Source organism: Lissotriton vulgaris, unplaced genomic scaffold (genome assembly GCF_964263255.1).
Source record: "Lissotriton vulgaris unplaced genomic scaffold, aLisVul1.2 SCAFFOLD_3846, whole genome shotgun sequence".
Taxonomy (NCBI): Eukaryota; Metazoa; Chordata; class Amphibia; order Caudata; family Salamandridae; genus Lissotriton; species Lissotriton vulgaris.
In genome coordinates, this window is record NW_028249626.1 from 109,776 (window position 1) to 133,615 (window position 23,840).

The window sequence follows — 23,840 nt, forward strand, 5'->3', positions numbered from 1 at the left end:
AAAGGTTTTTGAGATGTTAATTTCATATTTTAACATTTATAAAACCTATATTTTTTCTAATTGTTTTGTAATATTTTGCAACTCTATTATCCTTTTTTAACTTTAAAAATGATGTAATGTTTTATATCTTTCCAAATAAATATGTATATCAAACTTTTTTTTTTGTTGAGAAAACTACAGTCCCGTACCGGTAGTCTACCAACCTCGATTAGCACGCAAATCCTATCCACCACATTTCAATGATAAGCGTTTTGTATCCAACGGGTTTGTAACACCACGTCACGCATAACAACATGTATGTATGAGATCGCGCCAGCTGCTACTGTGGGATGCAACTGGTACGCACTACCAAGCGGCGTGTTACGTCATGTACGTATGGGGTGGCACCCGCTACGCTTTCCAAATGCAACGAATACACGCTGCCACGCCCTGTGTTACGTCATAGACGTACGATATCGCGCCACATATGCCATTTCCTCATTTTTTTGGTCTCAAAACTATATCTAAATAACTTTAACGTGTATATGAGAGCAAGCAATAATCAAAAATATTTTAAACAGTTATATATTTCTAACTGTAATAAACTTATATTATAGTAAATATATTTTGTCAAAATATCATCAGGTGCAATCTCATTGCGCACTAGCTGCGCGATTGCCATGTGACCATAAAAAAAAACATTTCATTAGTTCTTAACATTTCCCATTGTAACAGTTCAAAAACGCCGCCCATTGTATTTTTTTGTGTGTACATTTTCTTTGATTAATTTTTGAAATCAACATATGGCCAGCTTACCTCAGAAATCAATGGCCACCTCTTGCATCATATACGCAATCGCACCCCACTCATGATTGTTCTCTCTGAGCCGTCATTGCTTTACAATTTCAATATAGTATTATCACCTCGGCAGCAATCTTCTCAATGGGGTCATTAATGCTCTAATAACACATTTTGGTGGGTTCTTCAATGCCAACAATTGTCAATACAAGTTGTACTATTTAATACAAGCCATCACAATCAAACACCCTCCCCCCTCCCCTTGCCGCCAGTGTGCCCAAATCCCTCAGTACTTATTACAATAACAGTATCAGTACCTTCACATTGTGGTTCAGGATAGTCTGGAGACAATACCTGCTATTTCCGGTTCTTCTCTGAACTCCCCACTCTGTTGTCACAGAGCCACACCCATTCACCCATCTCAACTCTTGGGTCCTCATGGAGAGCCCAACAAAGCTTCCCCAACAGGATCCCTCTCTGAGTTGGTCTCTGGAGTCTGCAGTGCTATTACCAATGCTTCCCACGCCCTTGCTGCTTCCATCGCTTTTTCATTATTAGTGCGCATAGCCTGTTGTAATCTAATCATGCCCTCACTTCTAGCCCATGTAAGTAGTTCTGATTTCCACTTCCCTATGCTAGGCCCTCATTGTGACTTCCATTGTGCCGTAATCTCCCTCTTAGCTAGTAACAGACCTAGATCTACAAACTTGCTTGTGATTTTTGTTTTGGAAGTATGCGGAAACCAATGTAAAATACAAGTACCTATGTCAGCCTCTATTTGCCATTCCGTAATCTCACAAAGCAGTCCGACCACTTCCTGCCAGTATGTTCCTAACTGTCTGCAACTCCATAACATGTGATGCAGCTCCGCCCCCTCCAGGCTACAGCGTGGGCACCGGGCTGTTTCTATCTGAAAATACCGATTGATCTTGGCCGGCGTCAAATAGGCCCTATGTAATATAAAGAAGTGTATTAGTTGAAACCTAGCTTTCTTAGAGCTCTTTCAGGCCCTCCGAATCAACTGCGCCCTCGTATTGTCCGGTATTTCCTTCCCAAGGTCAACCTCCCACTTCCTTTGTAGGTCTTGCAGAGGTTGCATGCCTTCAGTAACCAATCACCTGTAAATACAAGTGACCGCTTTAAATATCCCTGCCGCCATCACTACATATTGACATGCCATAGATGTCCGAGGTTCCGATAGCCCTTCCTCCAAGGACGTTGTATCGCCGAAAGCAGAGCTGCATGCAGTAAGTAATCTCCTCGTGGCAAGTCATACCTATCCTGTAACGTTTGGAATGGCAGTAACACCCCATCTCCGTACAGCTCCCCCATTACCTAGATCCCCATTGTCGCCCAGTCTGCCAGTGTCGACCAATCCCCGACCATGCGGCTGAGCTCGTCATGAGGCACGGTCGTGCTGTGCTCATGCCGAGCTGAGCTCGTCGTGACCGTTGCGCAGCGCCCACGTGGGGATAATTCCCCTACTGTGCTGGGCGTTCTAAGAAACGGGCCTGGTCATGACGAGCTCAGCTCGTCATGAGCACAGCGCCACCGTGCTGCATGACGAGCCGAGATCGTCATGAGCACCGCGGCTCTACGCACGCCCCCCCTCCCCCAGCATAGCAGGGGAATTAGCCCCGCAGGGGAGGGGTTAATGGCACTCCTTATTTCCCCCAGAGTGATATCTTGCCCCAACAACTTTGCTTGTTCATCTCCCAACTGAGGCAAGTGTATGTCAGCCAAGAAGTCTTCAAGGGCTCCGTCAGCACCCCTCAACTGACTCTTATATAAGCCCTCATAATACTCTTAAGAACAATCCGTTAATCCCTCTCTGGGTATAGACCGGTGTCCCCGTCGCTGATTTCAACGCCAAGATAGGCGTGCCCCATGGCGTCGGATTAGTTAACCAAGCTAGCAGTGTGCTCGCCTTGTCCCGCTCTGCATGCGCACGCGCCTGATAATCCCTGTAATCATAACATCGTAATCTCTCCAACTGGTTGCCACCCCCTCCATGGCCCCATCAGTTCTTCCTGCCCCTCAGGGTGTTCAGGTCTCTCCCTCTCCACTCCGCACAACTTATTTTCTGCTGCCTCCACCTCACGTAGTAGCGTCCTCCACACTCCCGCCCATTTGGCAATGCACAACCCCCTCGTCACCACTTTAAAGGCCTCTCACTCCAGCTCTATAGTAGACGCTGTCCCCCTTTAGGGGCGTATATGCTAAGCAATATGACAACCAGACCATAAAGCCCCTCACACCACCATAAATCTCCCTTCGGGGTCAACAAATTGGCGGGTCACCTGGAAGGGTACTCCCGCCCTAATCCATATAAGCGACCCCCTCACAAAGGCAGAGCATGTTGTGCAATATATTTGCCCTCACCACCGACGTGGCAATGCGCTACTCTCTGCTCAGGTAATGTGGGTTTCCTGCAGAAAGACCACCTGCATTCCTCTCCGTACCAAATAAGCGTGTACCCTGTGGCTCTTTCTCATCGTATGCATCCCCCTCACGTTCCATGTTAGGCATTTAAAATCAAGTACCGTCCCCATGATGATCTGTAACCCCTTGCTTCCTCTGCTCCTTCCCCATGGACACACCCGCAGCCCCTACATCCCCAAACAAACTATCTAACAGTCCCCCACAGCCCCACCCCAGAATGGGCCCCAACAAAGCAGCACCCATCCAAACTCTCAACCAAACTGTTTCCCCAGTAGCTACCAGGGATCTCTACTCACAATGAAAGGAAGGTGTGCAAGTGCCAAGCGGTTCCGATACTAACTCACTCAACCATCTCACGCCTTACCCCATCCCCGCTAATGCTACAGCACTACTGTAGCCCCCCAATTAAGGGAACCCCCCACATCGTCCCTAACCCCACCCCCACCACCCACCCCACCCCCACCACTCCACCGCATCACCCTTCATAACTCAGCAACAGGGAAGAGAGGGGAAAGAACGTCCGCAACCTAGAACACTCTCCAGTCCTGGAGAAGTCTTACTGTACTACCCAATCCGCAATCTCATCAGCAGTCCCTGAAGTGACATGCAGCATAGTAACACTCGCTGAGTCCAATTCTTCAGACCCCGTCTCGGCCAACCTCTTCCCGGAGTCAGTTGCTCCTCTCCGTTCGGGTCCTTGTTCTTGAGATATCTCCGTCACCGCCTTTAGCGCCACCAGTCCTTCCGACTCTGTCTGGCATACCGTCGGCTTCTAGGACCTGAGCCTCCTTCTTCCACTGCGCCTGGGTCGGGAAGGGCGTGGAGCCCCACCAGCAGCCCCCAAACCACGACCAGCCTCTCCCTGTCCTGCCCTGTAGGTCTCTAGCCAGTCCCATGCTTCCTCAGGGGTATTAAAAAAGAAAGTCTTGCTGTCCACGGTCACCCTCAACCGCGCCGGAAACATCAGGGAATATTGCAACCCATCTGCGCGAAGTGCCTTCTTTACCTCCAGAAAGGAGGCCCGCTGGCGCTGTATGTCAAAAGTATAGTCAGGAAACAACGTCACATCACCATTTTCCACCCTGAAGGGGCCCATGGTGCGTGCCGTATTCAGAAGCAGGTCTCTATCTTTGTAGTACAATAGACGTGTCATCACAGATCTGGGCGGCCTCCGAGGATTCAATGGGCGCGCCGGCACCCGATGCGCCCTCTCCAGGGTGAAGAAAGAGGACAGTCCCTCCGGTGCAACTTCCATCTTCAACCAGGCCTCCAAGTAGTCCACCATATTGTCTCCTTCCACTCCTTCCGGCAGGCCCACCACGCATACATTATTCTTTCTGTTCCTCCCCTCGGCATCTTCCGCCCTTCTCTCTAAAGTTTGCAGGCGTCGTTGTACATCTCCCATCTGCACCTCAATAGCTTTGTGCGCCGGCTCCAGATCTCCTAGCGTGGCTTCGGTTTGTTTCACCCGGTCTGCTAGTTTTGTGTGATCAGCCCAGAGAAGGACCAGCCCCACGGACACCTGTGCTATATCTTTCTGAAGGGCATCTCTAGTGTTCGTAATAGCTCTAAGTATCACCTCCACCTGTTGCTGCATAATCCCCTCAGGGTGCGACTCTGATATCTCAGTTTTCCGGTGAACCACCACCTCCTCTTCCTGTTACAGGGGTACACCCCCCCTGCTTGCCCCGTGGCTTTCCCATGCTCTTCCTTCTCGCAGGCCCAGGTACCCCCGGTTGGTGCCATACTGTGTCGTCTCTCCTTCTCCTCCATCGCCAGAGAATCCTCGCAATGGGCCATGCCTCAAGGTGTCCCAAGTTTCCTCCGCTATAAAGGTCTAGCCGCCACTCGGCCCCCAAAGCTCCTGGTCCACTACCCTGGGTGCTCTTCTCAGTTCATGGTACCTCACAGTGAGGCCCTCAACTGGTCACCTGGTCCCATATTCCATCACTCTGAGCGCATTCCACCATTATCTGGGTACCCGATCAGCAGTTTCAGGTAGCTCCACCCCAATTCCAGGGCGCACGGCTAATAAATGTGGTTGTGCCCGTTGTTGTGCCAGTACTCATCGTCAATCAGGGGCCAGGCCCTGCCCGCAGTTCAGATCCACAGAGGTCCGCCTCCTTGCCTTATCTGCAGGGGCCTACCATCCACGTGCACCCTCTTACTGGCAGGGGCAGATCAGAAGCACCAGGGCACCCGGGCAACAGTGACACGTATCTTCCTACCGCCTAAGGGTATCCCAGTCAGCCAAGCCGGGCAGTACCCGCAGTACTCCGGCATCTCTCCTCATCTCCCAATTGCCATATTTAGCAGCTCACCCAGTTCTCAGCTCAGGTTACTTAATTAGTATTTATGCAATACTTTCTGCAGGCCAGGGTCAGAGTCTGGCAATACACTCCTATAGGGGCCTCAGCCCCTATTTCTTAGCCTCCAGGGCCAGCGCGGACTTCCCACTCCCCTGACCCTCAATTACTGCACATTACCTCACTCTGACACTGGCGGCTGCACGCTCGCCACACGGTGCCTGCACACTCCTCTGCTCCCGTCTTCAAGTGCTGTAATACTGCCTCACAGGGCGCCTGTCCCAAGCTTCCAGTACTGCAGCGCCACACCGCACTATTCCTTTCACAGTGCGGCCGCTCCCGTCTCCCTGCACATCTCCAGGAGGTCGGAGACGGTAAGGGGGGCGGGGGGGGAAGGAGAGCTCCGTGATCCACCGCTGCCGCCGCCGCCCTGTCACCGCCACTAAAACTAGCTGCTGGGGACTGCTCCTCGGGTTTCTCCACCCAGCTGTCGGCTTGCGATGGTCTGATTCTCTATTTCGCAGCTGGCTCAGCTCTCTACCGTGCTAGCCGCCATTTTAAGTTCTCAGGGTCCCGATATGATTCCGTCTCCAGTTGTTCCCAGCATTGGTCGTTTCCCCCTCGGGCGCCACAGTTATCTCCAGGGCGGCACAGCACACCACCAGCTCCGCTTTTCAGGAGCAGTTCCAGCCCCCAGACAGGAGAAATGCCGGGGGTGGCGCGGAGCTTTCATCTCACGCGACCATCCACATCGGCCCTTAAGCCACGCCCCAACACCACTAATTGTAGTCAATATCTGTACTGCATTTCATGAAACATACCTGTTCTGCTTACAGAGCTTTTCTCTAAACGTTTTGCAATATACACATATCTAACACTACACACAACATGCAACCATCATTTTCATCAATATTCATGCTCTGTAAAGTAGCCTTCCACCTGTGATAGCCAAACACTTAAAAGTTACATTACCAAAATGTTCTCCAATACCAGAGGAATACGCTGTCCACAGCACAACGTAATATAGTACGGCCCAGAGACAGTTTCATGCATAGATAATGAACACAAGGACACAGATAGATAGTGTAAGTGGGTACGGGCACGTGCGCTTGACTCCTTTTTATTACCAGGGTCACAAATCCAGTGACGTCTGTGCTGGATGCAAGTGTGGTGAGCGTAAACCAGCCCTCAGGGAATGGTTGCTGCTAGCATCAACTACAACAGTAATCATTGGATCACACACACAGATTCAATATTAAAAGAATAAATAATTTGTGCTGCAGTAAGGTAGGGACAGTAGATGGGAAATATTACAGAAATAATTCTATCACAAAAGAACCACAACTTGTAGTATACTGACACACAATCAATAGATCTGAAATAATACACAAAAAGATATCATAAACACTCCATCAGTTTTAGTGCACTCTCATAGCCACATCAAAAGCATTCAGCATGTGCACAGCCAGCAATAATGCGTGCTGTAGACAGGCAGTACTAGGAACAATATCTGTTGCCATCAACACTACATCATCTGCAATAGCAACTCAATCTGAATTGTGAACACTGCTGTCTGCAGTGTTGGCCTCAGTGAGCGGTCAGCAACAACCCACACCTACATAAGGTGACTTCAGCTGCCCAGTGTGTCGTAAGTAAAACAACAAAAAAGCGTGTGCGGAGCCTGCAATGATACATATGAGTGGTGAAGACAGAGCGCACTGGAGCAATGTCTTTTCCTACAGGACTGCATCATCTACAATACCGACTCAACGTTATATGTGAACACTGAAGTCTCCAGTAAAAGCCAGAGAGAGCATTCAACAAGCGCCCACAACCAGGTGACATTGACTTGAGCTCTACAGTTTGCAATATGCAAAGCAAAAAAAAACATGCAGAGCCTGCAATGATGCGTATGAGTGGTGCAAACAGTACGCAGTGCAGCAATGTCTTTTCTTACAGGACTGCCTCATCTACAATAGCAACTCAATCTCAATTATGAACACTGCTATCTGAAGTGTAGACCAGAGAGCAGTCAGCAAACCCCACAGCAACATGGCATTGACTTGAGCTCTACAGTTTCCAATACGCAAAGCAAAAAAAAATTGTGCAGAGCTTGCAATGATACATATTACTAGTGCAGACAGTACGCACTGGAGCAATCTTTTTTCTACAGGACTACCTCATCTATAATAACGACTCGATCTCAATTGTGAACACTGCTGTCTGCAGTGTACACCACAGAAAGCAGTCAGCAAGGGCCCACAGCAACATGGCATTGACTTGAGCTCTACAGCTTGCAATACGCGTAGCAAAAAAAAGGTGTGCAAAGCCTGCAATAATACGTATGAGTGGTGCAGACAGACCACACTGGAGCAATGTTTTTTCCTACAGGACTGCATCATCTACAATACCAACTCAATTGCAAATGTGAATACTGAATTCTGCAGTACAGGCCAGAGAGAGCGTTCAGCAAGGGCCCACAGCCACATGGCATTGACTTGAGCTCTACAGTTTGCAGTACAGGAAGCAAACAAAACGTGTGCGGAACCTGCAATAATGTGTATAAGTGGTGCAGACAGAGCAAACTACAGCATCTCTTCTCTTACAGGACTGCATCATCTACAATAGCGACACAATCTGAATTGTGAACACTACTATCTGCATTGTTAATTGAAGGCAGTACTCACACACACAACAATCAATACTTTTTCTCACTCCCTATTTACAAAATACAATACCATGAATTACATAAAACTCGACAATAAATAAATCAAAACAATTCGAATTGGGATTTCATCTGTCCACAGTCTACACTATTCACTGTTCCTTTCGGCTTGCAAGATGAATTTTGTCATTCTACTAAACCTATAACTCATCTAAAAAACCGTCTTCAACCAGTATACTATAGCCTTATAGCCCGCAGTAGCAGGCTATACCGGCTGTTAAAGGCCCTCTTCATCATTAACAAGGGAGAGGGACTTTAATAGCCACTATAGCCCAGCTACAAAGGTCTATAAGGCTATTTGAACATTCTGCCACTAGAGGATAGAATGTTCTAATAAATAAAGAAAAGCCTTAAGAGAGCACAAGGGGATTGGAATCCTTTCAGGCTCCCTGAAGCATTTGTTCACAGCCAGAGCTGTGAACAAAAAAAGTTTGCAATGTTGCACCTCCAGGCTTATACAAGACATTATAAGAACGGAGCTACTCCATTGTTTTCAATGGAGCTCCCAACATTCCAATGATCTAATAAAACAATATTGTGTATGTTTCAATAGATGTTATAATTACTTAACTAATGGATTCTGTAATTAATCAATCACCACTCAATCTAAATTGTGAACCACAGCCTAGAACAGATGCAATGGTCATTAACACCTCACAGCCACATACTATTCGATTCAAAAGCACAGAGTTGGTTGCACCTGATTACAGAGGGTACACAGAAATCATCACAAACTTTAACTTATGACATCCTCAATCATACAATCAAGACCCCATTGCACTGTTCGCACCTGCTGTACCACAGTATACTCCTCCAACTACTGTCAACCAAGCCCAATAATCTTGTGCAGCAGTTAGCTATGGAAGCACAGAGTGTGATGCACCTCAACACACGAACTACTGAGAAAAACAACCAGCAGGTAATATTGAACATCGTCCATTGTGGGATCAAGACACCGTTCCACTGTTGGGAACTAGAGTTGGTTGCAGCTGGTCGAACGGACTACCTTCATCTCCACTCTCAGATGCAGTTCTAACATCATCCATTGTGGGATTAAGACACCGTTCCACTGTTGGGACCTACAGCTGATTGCACCTGGTCGAAGGAAGTACCTCCATCTCCACTCTCAGATACAGTTCTAACATCGTCCATTGTGGGATCAAGACACCGTTCCACTGTTGGGACCTACAGCTGATTGCACCTGGTCGAAGGAAGTACCTCCATCTCCACTCTCAGATACAGTTCTAGCATCGTCCTTTGTGGGATCAAGACACTGTTCCACTGTTGGGACCTAGAATTGGTTACAGCTTGTCGAAGGGCGTACCTCCATCTCCACTCTCAGATACAGTTCTAGCATCACCCACTATGGAACACCGTTCCACTGTTGGTACCTGTCACACTACTGTGTTAGTAGTATACAGAGCACTCCATGGTGCTGGGCTTCAGGCTGGACGTTGTGTGCCTGTGTCGCGGTAGCCAGCATTAATCTCAGGAGCCTTCCGAGCTCGCAGACCTCGGCCCAGGAGCTTCAGCCGGCACTTGGTGGGCCCTCTTTCACATACAGCGGTGTCGAAAGGTGAACTGTGGGTGGAGCATATATGCATCGCAGCGGCCATTACATTTTCTAGATACCAGCACGCTGAAAGTATCATTCATTCAGCCACCTTCGCTCACGGCGTCAGCCTTGTGTCGGTGTAAGTTGCACAGCCCTGCCAGACACATTCGCCAATCCGGAAGAGAACCACAACCAGAGAAACGTTCCTCTTCTTCAAACCCCTACGCTAGCCTTGCGTACGCCGAGCCAGCCCACTACCCTAAACATTTTATTTTGGGGGGGGGGGGAGCAGGCACGTACGTGCTACCATTCCGTAATCTTCCCTACTGACTGTACCTATCATGGTTGCGTCCTCTGTCCACTATACTCAATAGACCATCAGTGTATGTTGACATGTACATGTCTGTGCTCTGCATATTCAACTGCGTCCAGCACATCCCCTCAAGACTTTACATTATATACTTTTATAATCCATAATTGTTTACCACCTTCGCACATACTTTGCTTCCCTCTCTCCCCGCATTCTGCATTGTGAGGCAGAGGTGCCATACCATGTTTCGTTTGTGTACATGGCTAGCCAGGTTTCCCACAGTATGTAGTGTTGTTGTGTCTGCTAGGTGCACGTGTTGTTTTTCATGTTGTATGTGATTATGTAAGGTAGCTCATTTATTCACGAGCAGTGGTTTTTCCCATTTACATATTGCTGTCTTAAACAGCATACAGAAGTTTTTCTCACAGGTGAAAAGTGCAACCACAATGACAGTCATTCATTACTATTCAAGAATGTCCAACTACATGGCGCTTCTAAGCTTACAGCCCCCAACCTTGCGTTATATCTTAAAAGCAAACCAACTCCCACAATTCGACTAACATTCACACAGCTTTCTAACAGCAGTTATCTGCTTCTCAATAACATGCACTCCTATGGAATGTCAGCTGGCACACCGCATGTCCTTACTGTTTCAAACACCGTAACTTCCTGTGGCAATGTCTATTTCCACCCACACAAACTAACTCCCAAACGTCGACATGAGCTTCAATTCCTAGTTTGAAAACAGATTTCATGAAACAAACCAAACTAAAAGAGCTTTTGTTCAGAACAGAAGTCTCCCTCACTTCTGCAAAAGAAATGTATCAACTACAGATACCACAACCTTCCAATAAAATACACTCCCTTTTAAATACAAACCGCCCCTTTACACTTTGTGAATTGTTACACAATTTACAACACATGTCACACTCAAGGTCTGGCACACTTTTTTAACACGGTCTCCTACAACCTTCTAACACACTTTCAAACTGTTCTTCTTTTAACACCAGACTACATTCATTCAACCATCTCTGGAATAACAGGAATAGTGCCCATAATTCTCCCTCTCTTTGCGGCCATCCTACTACTATTTCTACTTCTAGAAATGGCCACGCTCTCTGTGGTAACAACTATGTGTGACAGAATACGCCTCTACGCCAAGCTACATCAATACTGTAAAAAACAGAAAAACTTTTCGGCTACCTGCCTCTATCCATTTTGGAGCTAGCTACAACATAACATTTATCTACATTTATGCAAAATGCGTACAACCATCGTTTCATTGCAAAACTTGCCCATTTGACTGGCGAATGGATGTATGCCTTGCCATCATCCCAACAATAGCTCCCGATATCCAGCAGGTTATGCATTATCTTGAAAACCATGAATGTGATTGTTCTGGCAGTCAAGCAATGGCGAATGCAATGAAAAAACGATTCACAGCAGAATGGGATTTCCTGCAAAGTGCGACCATTCACAACATCGCAGATTTCCTGTGTATTCAAATTGCTGCTCCAACATTCGAGGAACATCACCGTCCCTTCAAGGATATGAATTGGATCGCTTCGCTTTTCTCAGACTATGGCAACAATAGCCTCTTGGAACATTACGCATCTCAAGCCGCTGAAGAACTTCTGGACTGGAATCTCCAAGACTTGTAAGAAACTCAGGTTATTCTTGAATGGATTTTTTTCCATCGTTTTTTACTTTTTCCTTTCAATTTTTAATAATACACTTCAATCATACTACTTTCATATAACAACTTTCTAAGTATACTCATACATTTGAACTCTATATTCATTATTGCCCCTTACGTCTCCACTTTAATTAGGGATCGGTGATGTATGGCCTATGCAAATACGCTATTTAATTCCTAAATTAGCCTAAACCCAAAACCCATTTTGAAACCACGTCTATTCTTTGTGCACACGCCTCTCTTCCTCCCTGTTATTCACAAAGCCCTTTCACACAAATTTTACTCAGTCAACTTCTGCTCAGAACCTCACAATAAAAACGAAAAAAGACGACTTTGTTTAGGAACTGGTAAGCACAGTGTAGTAATCGTAAACTACCTTTATTTTCATTATACAATTAATTCATCCATTTCTAATAGCTATTGTGTAGGTCGCATAGAACTGTAACATATATATGTAATTCACTGATGCAGGAGCTTCGCTTTTACTAAAGCAGAAGCGGTTGGAGTTTGTCTCAGCTCGATGCCTTAGCTCTCTACACAAGAATGTGTTTTTGAAACAGCTGAAGACAATAATGTATGACATAGGATATATCCTGTGCTCAAATTCCCAGTAAAAAGTTCATAGAGACAAGATGATCTTTACAGGTTTCTTCTTTATTACAATGATTTTTTTCTTCTCGTCGAAGAAAAAGATCTAGCCGCTAACTCGTGTTTCGTCCTGTGTGGAGTCAACCACGGACTTCCTCAGGGCTAGAAATTGAGCTCTAACTAATTAAACTGAAATCACAATTTTTGCAACGTGCGCAATTGTTAACCCAGCCATTCTGTTCTTTTGTATTTTTCTGACAATAATGTATGGTTTGACTACAAAGGTACCGAATGTGCCTCTCAGAAGCGCAATGTTTGTATTCATCCTCAAAGTTCCAATGTGGGTAGAACTAGTACCAATTCAGACACGCACCACATTGAATCTACTGTACAACAGATTGCTGACTATTCTACTGTTGATAATTTTGTGTTACAAAAAAGCACTGCCAAGGTACCTAAAAAGTTTGATGATTACATTTTGCAATTACTTGTTTATTTCTTCCTTTTCTTAAAGGATATATGTGGTAATTGTATCCTACCTTTATTTTCCGTAAAGAATGTAGAGTCATTCAAGTGTAATAGCTATTGTTTATGTCACATGCAACTGTAACATGTAATATGCAATTTACTGATGCAGGAACTTATATTTGAATACAATAGAAGTGGTTCAACTTTGCATCAGCTGGATGCCCTTGCACCAGTGGGGCCAAATATGGCACTTAAATAAAGACACTTTCTAAATAATTTGCAAACTCCATGCCTTTATTACACACATGCACTTTCTTAGACACACCTCACTTCACAATTTTTCTTCTGTGGCATTGCAACATTCTACATTATACCCTTCACGATTATTTCTAAAACACTTCATTCGAGTCTACAGACCGGTAGGGGAGAGTAGTTCGCTTCCCACTCCCTGTATAGTATAAACGCACACTAACACTACTTACACAGGTATGCTACAGCTGCCAGTATCCTACAGCACCCACAGCACATCACTTTACAACAATAAACTCACGACTTACAGTCACAGTTTCATCCCCGAGTCTTCAGATCAGTACCAGTGAGTACTTTGCTTCCCACTCCCGCTATACTCTAAACGCATACTAACACCACCTGCACACATATGCTACAACAGCCAGTATGCTACACCACCCAGAGCACATCAGTTTACAGCACTCAGCTCACAGTTTAGGCGCACAGTTTCATCCCCGAGTTTAACGGTACCTCACCTCTGCACCATCTCACTCTAGACAAAACAGCACTTTCACACTGGTAACGGTAAATACTTTGGTTCTGCCAGTGTGCTACAGACCACTCACCTCACAGTAAAGGCATACGCTTTCATCCCCAAGTGTACCGGCACCTCACCTCACCACATCTCTCAGAGGGCAAAACAACACTTTCACACCGGTAAGAGTAAATACTTCACTTCGGCCAGTATGATACAGCGCCCACAGCACATCAGTTTACAGCACACAGCACACAGTTTAAGCACACCCTTTTATCCCCGACTTTACCAATACCTCACCTCAACATCATCTCACTCTAGGCAAAACAGCACTTTCACACCGGTAAGGGTAAATACTTAGCTTCTGCCTGGATGCCAAAGAGCACTCGGCTCACAGTTTAGGCACCCGCTTTCATCGTCGAGTTCACCGGCCCCTCACCTCTGCACCATCTCACAGTGGGCAAAACAGCACTTTCACACCGGTAGGGGTAAATACTTTGCTTCGGCCAGTATGCTACAGTGCCCACAGCCCATCAGTTTACCGCAGTCAGCTCACGGTTTACACACACGCTTTCATCCTGGAGTGTACCGGCACCTCACCTTAGCACCATCTCACAGTAGGCAAAACAGCACTTTCACACCGGTAGGGGAAAATACTTTGATTCACACACCCTCTACAGCACACCCTAACCCCCCTACAGACCTCACAGTGCTCCTACATTCCTCTTTCCCACTTTTTTCTGCCCTTTTTCCCCTTACTCGCTTCACGGAATCACAAAATGGCGGCCAACACTTCCTAGTTGCAACCGCTCGCAGCCAATCAGCAGCAAGCTCGTGCTCATAACGCCTCATTCAATCAGATGCCAGAATTCCCCAATATTGATACCTGTAAATTTTGATATTTCTCAAAAACTACTGAACAGATTTACACCAAATAAACAAAAGCGTGTTTTATAGACCAAGACCCTTCTCCCTGCCAAATATGGGGTAATTCCGTTCACCCGTTCGAAGCCTTGTCTAAAGTTTCCTATGGAAATTAACATAAAAAAAACACTTTTTGGGACCCCCTTTTTTCTTGGCCCCCCTTGACGAATCACCCCCAAACTTTCAACATAAGAGCTGATCTCAACAAAGAATTTGTTTTGAAAATTTCACCAAGATTCATTAATCGGCCCCCAAAGTTATTGCGAATAGAATGTTGCCATTTTCCTATGGTAACTAGGTCCTAACTATAACTACCTACTAGCGACCGCCAGTAGGTTATATATATATATATATATATATATATATATATATATATATATATATATATATATATATATATATATACAGTCAGCTTTTCCTCCTTACGGTGCAGAGAACCACGGGACACAGCAGGATTTCTTTGGTTGTTTTATTTCATGAGGCTTGCATGACCGGTTTCGGCGTGATGCCTTTTTCCAAATGCGCTCTCAAAACAGGGTGTTTCCTCTTACAATTTTTATTAAACTGGCTCCTCCTTCCCAAGTGGTGGTTGGCCCACCTGCACCACGTTCGCCATGCTTGCACCAATTATCTATATATATATATATAGGTATATATACCTATATATATATTCACTGAAAAAACCATAGGTTTCACACCAGTTATAGTTAGCTGGAAATTTTACTGACATAAAACCAATGAAATTCCACGTTATAGTTAGTTGGACTCACTATAACTTGCGCGCCTGCAATGCACTGCTGATGACGTCACATATTACATCACTCATGACATGGTCAGTGACATCACTCATGACATCACTTATGACACCATCCAGTGAATGTGTGTCTTTCTGAAAAATAAATATGTTTTATATATGTATATGTAAAGGTCAATGGAAAAATAAATGTTTAAATAAGTGTCTTAATGTATGTTTTTTTTGAAAAAAAGTTGATTGGTTAACTGGCTTATTAAGTGTATCTTAGTGAATACATATATTGGCGACTCATTTTTAAATATTTAAATATATGTATCAGTGTTTCACTTTGTGTATAAGTGGCTGCATGGGTTGGTGACTGACTCACTGTTTGTATGTGTTTTGAAGACAGCATATGTGCAGGACTGTATGGGTGGATGAGTGTGTATATGTGTGTGTTAGTGAGTAAACGACTGTCTCACTATTGTCTTTATCAGTAACAACATATGTTTTAATCTAGTATATGTGAGTATTGATATATATAAGTGAGTATATGTGAGAGTGAGAGATTGTAAGAGTTCCTGTTTAAATAAGTATGTGTTTCTATAAGTGATTGTTTAAGAGAGTAAGTATGTGTAAGTTTCCTTAGAAGTAAGGTGGTAGTGTGTGTATATCTGTATATGTAAATAAATGAATGTTTATTAGTTTATTTGCATGTGTGAGTATGTGTGTGAGTAACTTTTTGATGACTGTCGGTGTGTAACAGGATGTATAGGTGTATCACTACATATGATGAGTGAGTATATGTATGAGTGACTATATAGAACTGTTGGTGAATGAGTGAATGTGTATATAGATGGTGGAATTACTGAATTGGTTGTTGTAACTGGTATGGGTATATCCACTTTTTTGAAAATGTTAGTTTCTATTTTTGAATATGTGTTTCAAGGGTTACATTACACTGAAAGGAGGTCTGTCATTCTGTCACAAGGATGTTGTCATCAGTGATGTCATGAGTGATGCATTGAAAAAAATCCTAACTATAACTACCTACTGGCGACCGCCAGTAGGTAATATATATATATATATATATATATATATATATATATATGTACGCTCCCTCGTTCAATGAACGCACCACACTCACGGGGATGACAAGGTAAGCGCTTTATTTTGGCAGCATGCCAAATGGCTTCAGGGCTGGGGAGAAAAGTCTCTGATGAATTCAGGAAAGTTCGTCTGAGTTAAATCCGACGCGTTTCGAAGGCAAAATCCTTCTTCTTCAGGGAAAGACGAATACTGCGGAGACATGCTCCCAAGTCCATTTATACATGACACGCCCCGTCGGGAGCTAGGCATATGCCGTAGTGTCTTCTGGTACTTGATGTTCAGCAGTGAATCTGCATGCTGCTTTCTCCCTCTAGTGCCCCAAGCTGCCGACTCCAAGCGCTCACAGGGTCACCCTCTTTCGCCAGCCATGTTGGATCCTGACAGTCGGAGTGAGCGGCGGAATATTCTCGCTGTCCCAACAGCCTGGATGGCTGCCGTGTTACGGCTCCGTTGCAGGGCTCCTCAATGGCGGTGCTAGGCGTGTGCAGTACGACTGCCAAGCTCCAAGGTCCACCAAAAACGCCCATGCACTCTTCCAGGCGGGTGCGGTGTAAACGGCGGTGGGTCCGTTGAAATGTGTACGCTCCCTCGTTCAATGAACGCACCACACTCACGGGGATGACAAGGTAAGCGCTTTATTTTGGCAGCAGGCCAAATGGCTTCAGGGCTGGGGAGAAAAGTCTCTGATGAATTCAGGAAAGTTCGTCTGAGTTAAATCCGACGCGTTTCGAAGGCAAAATCCTTCTTCTTCAGGGAAAGACGAATACTGCGGAGACATGCTCCCAAGTCCATTTATACATGACACGCCCCGTCGGGAGCTAGGCATATGCCGTAGTGTCTTCTGGTACTTGATGTTCAGCAGTGAATCTGCATGCTGCTTTCTCCCTCTAGTGCCCCAAGCTGCCGACTCCAAGCGCTCACAGGGTCACCCTCTTTCGCCAGCCATGTTGGATCCTGACAGTCGGAGTGAGCGGCGGAATATTCTCGCTGTCCCAACAGCCTGGATGGCTGCCGTGTTACGGCTCCGTTGCAGGGCTCCTCAATGGCGGTGCTAGGCGTGTGCAGTACGACTGCCAAGCTCCAAGGTCCACCAAAAACGCCCATGCACTCTTCCAGGCGGGTGCGGTGTAAACGGCGGTGGGTCAGTTGAAATGTGTACGCTCCCTCGTTCAATGAACGCATCACACTCACGGGGATGACAAGGTAAGCGCTTTATTTTGGCAGCATGCCAAATGGCTTCAGGGCTGGGGAGAAAAGTCTCTGATGAATTCAGGAAAGTTCGTTTGAGTTAAATCCGACGCGTTTTGAAGGCAAAATCCTTCTTCTTCAGGGAAAGACGAATACTGCGGAGACATGCTCCCAAGTCCATTTATACATGACACGCCTCGTCGGGAGCTAGGCATATGCCGTAGTGTCTTCTGGTACTTGATGTTCAGCAGTGAATCTGCATGCTGCTTTCTCCCCCTAGTGCCCCAAGCTGCCGACTCCAAGTGCTCACAGGGTCACCCTCTTTCGCCAGCCATGTTGGATCCTGACAGTCGGAGTGAGCGGCGGAATATTCTCGCTGTCCCAACAGCCTGGATGGCTGCTGTGTTACGGCTCCGTTGCAGGGCTCCTCAATGGCGGTGCTAGGCATGTGCAGTACAACTGCCAAGCTCCAAGGTCCACCAAAAACGCCCATGCACTCTTCCAAGCGGGTGCGGTGTAAACGGCGGTGGGTCCGTTGAAATGTGTACGCTCCCTCGTTCAATGAACGCACCACACTCACGGGGATGACAAGGTAAGCGCTTTATTTTGGCAGCATGCCAAATGGCTTCAGGGCTGGGGAGAAAAGTCTCTGATGAATTCAGGAAAGTTCGTTTGAGTTAAATCCGACGCGTTTCGAAGGCAAAATCCTTCTTCTTCAGGGAAAGACGAATACTGCGGAGACATGCTCCCAAGTCCATTTATACATGACACGCCCCGTCGGGAGCTAGGCATATGCCGTAGTGTCTTCTGGTACTTGATGTTCAGCAGTGAATCTGCATGCTGCTTTCTCCCTCTAGTGCCCCAAGCTGCCGACTCCAAGCGCTCACAGGGTCACCCTCTTTCGCCAGCCATGTTGGATCCTGACAGTCGGAGTGAGCGGCGGAATATTCTCGCTGTCCCAACAGCCTGGATGGCTGCCGTGTTACGGCTCCGTTGCAGGGCTCCTCAATGGCGGTGCTAGGCGTGTGCAGTACGACTGCCAAGCTCCAAGGTCCACCAAAAACGCCCATGCACTCTTCCAGGCGGGTGCGGTGTAAACGGCGGTGGGTCCGTTGAAATGTGTACGCTCCCTCGTTCAATGAACGCACCACACTCACGGGGATGACAAGGTAAGCGCTTTATTTTGGCAGCATGCCAAATGACTTCAGGGCTGGGGAGAAAAGTCTCTGATGAATTCAGGAAAGTTCGTCTGAGTTAAATCCGACGCGTTTCGAAGGCAAAATCCTTCTTCTTCAGGGAAAGACGAATACTGCGGAGACATGCTCCCAAGTCCATTTATACATGACACGCCCCGTCGGGAGCTAGGCATATGCCGTAGTGTCTTCTGGTACTTGATGTTCAGCAGTGAATCTGCATGCTGCTTTCTCCCTCTAGTGCCCCAAGCTGCCGACTCCAAGCGCTCACAGGGTCACCCTCTTTCGCCAGCCATGTTGGATCCTGACAGTCGGAGTGAGCGGCGGAATATTCTCGCTGTCCCAACAGCCTGGATGGCTGCCGTGTTACGGCTCCATTGCAGGGCTCCTCAATGGCGGTGCTAGGCGTGTGCAGTACGACTGCCAAGCTCCAAGGTCCACCAAAAACGCCCATGTATTCACTAAGATACATTTAATAAGTCAGTTAACCAATCAATTTTACACAAAAAAACATCCATTTAGACATTTATTTACCCATTTATTCTTCCATCAACCTTTAGATATACATATATAAAAAATATTTATTTTTCAGAAAGATACACATTCACTGGATGATGTCATCAGTGATGTCATTTGAGATGTCATCAGTGATGTCATGAGTGATGTCACTGACCATGTCATGAGTGATGTAATATGTGACGTCATCTGCAGTGCATTGCACGCGCAAGTTATAGTGAGTCCAACTAACTATAACGTGGGAATTTCAATGGTTTTATGCGAGTAAAATTTCCACCTAACTATAACTGGTGTGAAACCTATGGTTTTTTCAGTGAATTTAATAGGTTTTTTAAATGCTAATTCCTAACTATAACTGGTGTGAAACCTATGGTTTTTTCAGTGAATATATATATAAATATATATATATATATATATATATATATATATATATATATATATATATATATATATATATATATATATTATATATATATATTATTTTTTTTGACGAAGCCTGTCAAGGCGAAACGCGTCTGTTGGGGTGAGGGGGGTTTGGTGTGAATAAATCTTGCAATGGAATACCAGAGTGCCGACCAATTTTTCCTATACTCGTGGATGGAAGGAGTGTGCAGCTATATATATATATATATATATATATATATATATATATATATATATAAAATTTCCATGGCAAAATGAAACCCCTCATTTTGTTCCTTTTCAAATTAAATGTATTAAGTGTTACCACTTTATTCCAATCAAGATGACTTCAGGTGTGCCATACTTTTGTCATAAGTAAGACTGTTAGCGTTCTAGTTGTTCTTTAGAACACTCTGGGACATTCTGTCATTGGGCTATAGTTGGGCTACATCTGGCTGATATTTGGGCTACATTTGGGCTCTTTTGTCTCTGGTAGCCATCTTGGGAGACTGCATATCAGAATGTTTTTAATGAAATATAAGAGGATTTGAGAAGTCACTAAAAATGTGCCATAATTTTTCTTTCTTCAGCACTAATCATGATTTCTATGGCAAAATGAACCCCCTCATTTTGTTCCTTTGCAAATTAAATGTTTTAAGTGTTAACACTTTATTCCAATCAAGATGACTTCAGGTGTGCCATACTTTTGTCATAAGTAAGACTGTTAGCGCTCTAGTTGTTCTTTAGAACACTCTGGGACATTCTGTAATTGGGCTATAGTTGGGCTACGTCTGGCTGATATTTGGGCTACATTTGTTTTTTTTTGTCTCTGGTGGCCATCTTTGGGCTACATTGGGCTACATTTGGGCTCTAACATATATATAGCCCAATGTAGCCCAATATATATTTTTTCAAAGTTAATTTTCGTAAAAACCACTGGAGCACATATCTTGAGACAAAGCAAAGGCACATCGGGCTACCAGTCCCTACAATTTTGCCAAGTTTGGTGCAAATCCATTCAGCCGTTCGGGCTAAAAGTGAGTTTGACCGCCCTGTGGAAATTAACATGGGGAAAACATGTTTTGGAACCCCCCTTTTATCTCGCCCCCGCTTGACGAATCCCTTCCAAACTTTCAGGGAAGGACCGGAGCTCCGCGAGGCAAATTTGAGGACATTTTCAGGCAGATTCGTCAACCGACGCCAAAGTTATTCACAATAGAATGTTGAGATTTTGCATTGAAAAAAATCCTAACTATAACTACCTACTGGCGACCGCCAGTAGGTAATATATATATATATATATATAGTTAGAAATGGGGGTCTCTACCTAAGTCAGAGTCAGAGTAGGGGGGCTACACCCTTGGATAACCCCTGCTCAACCCTGTGGTAACGTAGCAAGAGCAGCTAGGCTTATCTCAGAGGCAGTGTGTAAAGCATTTATGATCATACACAGTAACACAGTGAAGGACACTACAAAGGGGCACCACACAAGTAGTTATAAAGAAATAAGTATCTTTATATATAGACTTAACCCAAGACCAATGAAAAGGCACAATACTGAAGAATGGGGGGGGGGGGGACTCTTGAAAAGCTGGAAAAGTAATTCAAATTGTTGAAATAGGGGATTAGTTCAAAGCAGGGGTCTCTGTGACCCTTTTACTTACAAAGTACCTGGATTTCGTAGCAAAACAGACAAAATGTCACAAACGGGCTGCAGCGATGATTTTTATGTGACTTTATCAGTGAAACCCATTGCGGTCCCACATGTCTGCAGGTACACTTGTTTGTCAAACAGGAACATGTTGTTACTTAGGCATAATTCTATCATCTCTAGTATGGCTTCTGACTGTTCCAAACATTGGACATTCCGTTGTGCTAGAAAGTACTTCATTGCGGTTAGGCCCACCTCATGGCTTATTGATATGTACAATGACACTACATCAATCGTTACCAATAGTAGGCCTTTGTACCATGTAGTATTGGCCAAATGTTTTAGGAAATCTCCTGTGTCCTTTAAGTAGGAGTTGACTATTGTTACCATGGGTACCAGAGTATTGTCTATGTATATAGATAGGTTCTCGTATAGTGAGACACAACTCGAGATGTTTGGCTGCCAGGTGGCTTTGTCAATGTTTTGTGCACCTTCAGAAAAAGTGAATTGTGGGGATTATAGATTTGTTCACCGTTAGATAGCCGGCCTCCTCATCAGAGATAATGCATTGCTCTCTCCATTTTTTTTATTCTTTGTTGGTAATTTATTGTTTAATCATTGATGGGATTTCCTATTCGTTTGGTATATTTGCTAGTATCATTTAACTGCTGTTTGGCCTCTTTGGCCTCTTTGATGTATTGAGTTTTTTCCCTTATAACAATGTTTCCACCATTATCAGATGGTTTTATTTCGATTGTTTCACAGTTCATCAATTCTTTCAGGGCCTCTAGTTCCCCTTTGATCAGATTTGAATTTTTGTTGAGATTGGTATTTTTTTATTTTTCCAGATCAGATATCACCAGGCCATGATATGTATTGATTCTGCTCCCTGGTGGTAAATTAGAACAGAATTTGGATTGGCTTCTCAACTTGGTTGTTCGATGTCCACAAGTATCTATTTCCAACCTATCAAGTACTTGTCTCGTTGTTATTTGATTATCCTCTAAATCCATCTTTAGTTCGTATGAAGTTACTACATCAGGTATTTGTTGAAGGGTTAGGTTTGTGTCTGGATGTTTCACAGTTGTGTTTTTTTGTTGATGCAGATTTTTTGCAAAGATTTTGGCCAGTTTTAGTTTCCTTATAAGTTTGTATATGTCAGTTTTTATTTCAGTATAGTCATGATGTTCTGGGCAAAATGTGAGGCCTTTGTTGAGGAGAGTTGTTTGATCTTTTCTTAGCTTCAATTTTGACAGATTGATGATTCAATTGTTCTTATTTTGTTCATTTATTTCTTCTGTCGATTGCAGAGAGGGTATTTGTCTCCTTTTAAAAAAAGGGACCCCCTGAGAAGGGCTAGGGGGTCAGGGGGTCTCAACCCTGCCCCCTTTTTGCATTTTCCACTCTTGTTTTGTGCTCTCTTGTGCCTCACTTCTCCTGAGAAACAATATGGCTGCTCAGGTGGTCCCAGAAGGATAATAACATATATAAACGTTATCCGCTAATAGAATTAGCATTTACAAAACCTTTGAAATTTATTGAAAAAAAATATAGGTTTCACACCTGATATAGTTAGGAATTAGCATTTAAAAAACCTTGCACATTCACTAAAAAAACCTTAGGTTTCAAGCCTTATATAGTTAGGAATTAGCATTTAAAAAACCTTGCACATTCACTTAAAAAACCATAGGTTTCAGGCCTTATATAGTTAGGAATTAGCATTTAAAAAACCTTGCAAATTTACTTAAAAAACCATAGGTTTCAGGCCTTATATAGTTAGGAATTAGCATTTTAAAAACCTTGCAAATTCACTTAAAAAACCATAGGTTTCAGGCCTTATATAGTTAGGAATTAGCATTTAAAAAAACATTGAAATTGCTCCTATATAGTTAGTTGTACTAACTATATTTCGCGCAGCCGCAATCCACTGCTGATGATGTCACATATTACATCATTCATGACATGGTCAGTGACATCACTGATGACATCACTGATGTCATCTCAAATGACATCAGCGATGACATCACTGATGGCATCTCATTTGACATCACTGATGACATCACTGATGACATCATCCAGTGACTGTGTGTTTCTGTAAAGTTTAAATATGTTTTACATATTGAAGAATGAGTGGATGTATAAGTGTCTGGATGAAGGATTTAGTAGGTGCGTGACTGACTGTATGAGTGAGTGATTAAATGTGTCTTACTAAATGCATGGGTTAGTGACTAAACTGTCTGAATGTGTGCATCAGTATGTCTGTTGTTGAGCATTGAGGCCGGGTGTGCAGGGGCGGGCAGACACCTCTAGGCGGTGGAGTGGATGGGGTGCAGCAGCTTGGGTGCACAGCGGCAGGCAGACACCTCTGGGCTGCAGGAGTGAATGGGGTACAGCAGTCTGGATGCACTAAGGCGGCACAGCGATTTAGGCGTGTGCAGTGGTATATACTCTGCCATTACTAATTCTGCACTATGTTTCAGATGTGGGAGCTTG

At 44.7% G+C, this 23,840-nt stretch overlaps 1 long non-coding RNA gene across 1 annotated transcript in view; it reads left to right on the top strand.

Moving 5' to 3' along the window:
- LOC147663519 (uncharacterized) overlaps positions 1-23,840 on the top strand; it is a 106,620-nt gene that overhangs the window by 57,892 nt on the left and 24,888 nt on the right. The gene's annotated exons all lie outside the window — the stretch shown is intronic.